Here is a 5701-nt window from a genome sequence, read left to right as displayed (position 1 = left end):
ACAAGTTCATAAAGTTGCAGCCTAATGTTTTATGTTTGCCCAAAAGCTGTCTGTCTCCCAGGTGGGGGCCCCAATTTGTGATACCGCCCCCTACTTTTTTCCAAGCCCACCTACCTGTCCTGCCCGGTCAGGGAAGTGCCGCCCTCTGCTACATATTATTTTAACAAAAATTTTTAAAAGGCAAAAAAACTAGTAGAAAAATGAGTTGACTATTTTACAGAAAAGAAAACCAGGTGAAATTTTCCCCAAATAGAGATGGACCACTACCTTACTATTTAATTAAGTGCAATGTATAAAAATGAAGTATACTCTCTTCTATCATATTTACAGTGATACAAAAGTTGCTATTTGATTTATTCTCTAGTGGTTGAGGTATACATAAACAAGAAGTAATATGTTAACGAAGGATTATAAATGGTCTCTTTTACTAGTCTAAAATTTAGAATACACATTTGACATAGTAATTCCATTTATATAAGTTTTATCACATATACATACACTCAAGCTCAAAAACACAGAAGCATAATATGCAATGGGTAAGTTCACCTGTCAACGTGGCTTGGTTATAATTCAGCTGTTTGGCTAAACACTAGTCTAGCTGTTTTAATGGAATAGTTATACCTGATTTTATCCGTTGGCCTTAAATAAAGCAGATTATCTTCCATAATGTAATACTAATGTGCTGCTATTGTTGTTGTTGTTAAGTGCTGTGGCATCAGTTCTGACCCATAGTGACCCTGTATAGGTTTCCAAGGAGTGTCTGGTGAGTTTGAACTGACAACTTTGCGGTTATAGCAGTGTTCATCCTACAGCGCCCCATCAGGCACAACTGCCAATAAATGGTTGCCCATCGTAGACAGGTTTCACTGGAGTTTTCAGACTAAGACAGCCTAGGAAGAAAGACCTACAATCTACTTCCAAAATTTAGCCAATGAAATCTTAGTGAATAACAACAGAATACTGTCTGATATGGTGGTGGAAGGTAAGCCCCCTAGGTTGGAAAGCAATAAAGAATGGCCATAATAATTGATTCAAACATAACAAGTATGAAGATGGCATAGGACCAGGCTACATTTTGTTTTGTTGTATATGAGTTTACAATGAATCAGAGTCTAACTCAATGGCAAGTAACAACAACAACAACAACAGAAACATACCATCTTTAAACATATAAATCTCCAGTGATGATACTCCACATCTATCCGAAAATCCATGTTCAACACAGCTGCCACTGTTTTCTTTCTGAAACATCGAACTGATCCTACCACTTACAGACTTTACAAACTGATTAGGATCATGAATCTAAATCAAAGAACTTTAGCTGACACACTTATTTTCAATGAATAAAACATTATTTTTTCAAAAATACGTTAACTGGTTTCCAATATTTAAAACTTGTGCTATTTCAAATGAAATATGATTTCTCTATGCTTTTGAAAAACAGGAAAATCCTGAAAAACCAGGCCTGAATATCTGCATGGGTAGAAAAGTTGAGCAACTATTGCGTTTAGATGGAGCACAGACTCTTCTCCAGTTTTCCAGTCTGTATGCTTGTAACACGGTGTTTGCTTGCTGTATTACTTACATTCTCTTCCTGTTCTCTTTAGGCATCTGAAATCACTAAGTGGACAATCCAAATTCCTTCATCATGACATAAACACTTTGATTTCTGATCCAAATCCACTCTGCTACACATAGTTTTAACAACAAATTCCATGATCCACTCACAACAAATTTCTGCCCATTCCCTAAAACTCCTGTGCCTTTTCAAGTCTTTGGATCTGTTGGTCCCTGAAGACCTATTTATACAATTTCACCTAGTAACTTGGTCTGCAGGAGAAAGATGAAGCTTTATGCTCCTGCAAAGATTTATAGCCTTGGAAATCTTATACAGAGTTGTTGTTGTTCAGTGCTGTCAAGTCGATTCCAAGCCATAGCGACCCTGTGCAGGGTTTCCGAGGCTATAAATCTTTACGGAGCAGAAAGCCTTATCTTTCTCCCGCGGAACAGCTGGTAGTTTCAAACTGCTGACCTTAAGGTTCACAGCCCGATTGGTAACCATTATGCTACCAGAGCTCTTTCTTATACAGGGTTGTTGTTGTTAATTGCCATGGAGTCGATTCTGACCCATAGCAACCCTGTATAGGGTTTCCAAGGAGCAGCTGGTGAGTTTGAACTGCTGACCTTGCAGTTCAAATGGCTTTGCAGTCTGGCGCATTAACCCACAGCGCCACACCAGGACTCCTGAGTTAAAACAGACTGGAAGGAACTTAACAAGTAACTTGGTCAAAGGAGTCCTGGTGTGGCGCTGCCAGTTATTGTGCTGGACTGCAAGGCTGGTCTGAATGACAAGGTCAGTGGTTCAAGTTCACCAGCTGCTCCCCAGAAACATTATACAGTGTCTCTAGGAGTTGGAAGCAAATCGACAACACTTAAAAACTTGGTCTAAAAATTCCCTTGCTACTCTCCTGACATATATTTTCTACTTTGTAACGTGGTCCAAGGAGTCCTGGAGTGGCACGGCAGGATAATGCACTGGACTGCAAGGTCAGTCTGAACTGCACGGTTGGAGGTTCAAACCCACAAGCTGCTTCTCGGAAACCCTATCACTATGGGTCGGAACTAACTTGACAGCACGTAACAATAGCAACATACCACCATAGTACATATATCATACTCAGTGAAGGAACTTAACAACAAAAACTTAAAACAATAACAAAAAAAAAATTCAGACAACATTTATAAGATATTGAAAAACGTGAGAGTTAAATTTGCACTTAAAAAAAGGAAGTGAGATTGCATCACTATGCTGATAGACAGTACTGACTATAAAAGCAATCCTTTATAGTGAAGAAGGAAAAGAAACAAAGGTCATTAATAGCAATAAAATGTGTTATGGTAGTAAATTTACAGAAGAGTGTGGTGCTGTATGATAACCAATGGACCACAAGGTTGGTTTGAACCTCAGGGTTGGCAGATCAAACTCACCAGCCACTCCTCAGAAACCTTATACAGGGTTGCTATGAGTTGGAACCAACTCGATGGCACTTATCAATAATAACAATGCATATCAACATAACCACATACAGAAGTAAACAAAATATAGGAAACATGGCACAAATATATATATGAATTAAGTAACCATGAAAGAGAAAAATATCACAAAAGAAGAGATAGATTGGTACCTGCCCCACTACCTCAGTTTTGTTGTTATTATTAGTTGCTGTCCACTCATATGCACAACAGAAGGAAACATTTGCAGGATCTACATCTTCACATTTTTTTTTCACATTTAATTATCAAACACAATCCATCTTATTGGAGTTCTTCCTCTTTATCACTGACCCTCTACTTTACCAAGCATGATGTCGTTTTATAGGGACTTGTCCCTCCTGATAGCCCCTTATTCAGGCCAAAGGATGAGACACAAAGTCTTTATTATCCCTGTGCTAAAATGAGGATTCTGTCTGTACTCTATTCTTTTGGTAGTCCAAGGTACTCTAAATATTCTTCCCCAACACCATAATTCAAATGCACCAATTCTTCTAAGGTTTTCCTTATTCTTTGTCCAACTTCGACATGCACACGAGGTGACTGAAAAATATCATGGTTTGGGTCAGACACACCTTAGTACTCAAACTGATCTCTGTGCTCGTTAATACTTTAAAAAAGTCTTCTGCAGCAAAATTTCCAAAACCAATATGTTTTTTATTTCCTTACTGCTGCTTCTAAGACTGTTGATTGTGGGCCTAAACAAAATGAAGTCTTCAGTAATGTCAATCTTTCTCCATGAAGCCTGATATTGTTTATTGGTCCAATGGTGGAGATTTTTGTTTTTTTTTACACTGAAGTGCAATCAACAATGAAGGTTGTGTTCTTTGATCTTTATCAGTAAGTATTTCAAGTCCGCTTTGCTTCCAGCAAGCAAAGCTGTATCATTTGCATATCCTAGGTCCTCCAATTCTGATGCCACAGTCTTCTTCGTATAACCCAGTTTCTCAAATTATTTTCTCTGGTGATGGAGTGGTTACATGTTGGGCTGCTAACCATAGGTTAGCAGTTCTAGTCCATCAGACACTTCACAGGAGAAAGATGAAGCTTTCTACTTGCTATAAAGATTAACAGCCTCAGAAGCCCCCACACAAGGTATCATGAATTGGAACCGAGTCAATGGCACACAACCTCCACCACAACAGACTAAACAAGTTTTGGAGAAAGGACACAATCCTGGTGCACATGTTTCTTGATTTTAAACTATTCAGTAGCCCCTTGTTCTGTTAAAATGACTGCCTCTTGGTCTATATGCAGGATTCTCATGAGTATAGCTGAGTGTTTTAGAATATTCATTCTTTATAAATTCATAGTAGTCATGATCAAAGAATGAAATGCCTTTGCATAGTCAATGAAGCACATGTAAACATCTTTATGGTATCCTCTGCTTTTAGACATTATCCATCTGACACCAGCAACAATACCCCTAGTTCCACATTCTCTTCTAAATCTGGCATAAATTTCTCAAAGCTTCCTACTATGTACTGTTGCAACCATTTTTTAATTATCCTCAGCAAAATTTTACTTACATGTGATACTGGTCTTATATTTCAATGATTTTCATATTATACTGGTTCACCTTGTTATTTGGGATGCAAAGCAACAGCTAAGCTCTATAAGAGAAGGTTCTTGAATTAAATCAGGAGGGCGGAGATGATAGCAGAGTAGACAGAAAGGCTGTACAGACCTCTACCAGTAAAAACAAGGAATAACGGATGAAACAGATTCAGAGAAGAATTCTGGAAGTCTGAACTTCAGAGAAAGGGCCAAATAAGGGGATCGAATGCTTACTGGGAGTAAGATTTGGAGCATAAGCAAGTAAGGAGGTGGCATAGTATCTGCACCTGTAAATGAGTCCTGGCACAACCATTTTGAATGGGAATGAGTGGTTACAGGCTCATGACAGCACCTCTGATGGACTGGAAGAGATACAGGTACGAGCATTCCTTTTTCGTTTTTATCTTTTCCTCTGCCTACCCACTTCTACTCTGGGGACCAGATGGGATCCATGAATGAATGGACACCCCCAGGGAAGGTTCTGCTACACCCCCAGGAGGATCTGCTTAGTGAGCATTGCTGGTCACAGGCTCAAAGAAGAGGAAGAAATTAACAAGAAGAGTTTGCAACAGGAGTGTCTTCTAAAGCAGTCTGGCCAATTCTGTGCTGATTCTCAATGGGAGAAACATCTAAACAGACTTGAGGGGCGGGGGGGCAGAGCAAAATGTTGAGTTACAGTTTAAAGAGGAAAAGGAACATCTTGAAATGTCTCAGGTGGCTTTGAAGGCAAGAGGCCATAATATGGCACTAACGTTTTATGCTAATATTTTGCCATGGTTTTCTTGTTGTTCGTTTCTGGCAGTTTTGGACTTTATTATTAAGTCTCTTTTTTTTTCGTCCCCTTTTACTTTGGAGGGGGCTCTGTCTATTCTTGTTTTACCCAAGGAGACAGCAATTGTGGCCACGCAGCCACGTTATAATCTTACCATGTAAAATCTCAACCATCTAGAAAAGAGCTAATACTAGGAGGTCTGATAGCATAGTGGTTACAAATTGGGCTGCGAATCGCGAGGTCAGCAGTTCAAAACTACCAGCTGTTCTGCGGGAGAAAGATGAGGCATTCTGCTCCCATAAAGATTTACAGCCTCGGAAA

This window comes from Chrysochloris asiatica, unplaced genomic scaffold (genome assembly GCF_000296735.1).
Source record: "Chrysochloris asiatica unplaced genomic scaffold, ChrAsi1.0 scaffold00068, whole genome shotgun sequence".
In the NCBI taxonomy this organism is placed as follows: domain Eukaryota; kingdom Metazoa; phylum Chordata; class Mammalia; order Afrosoricida; family Chrysochloridae; genus Chrysochloris; species Chrysochloris asiatica.
This window is presented reverse-complemented; position numbering follows the sequence as displayed.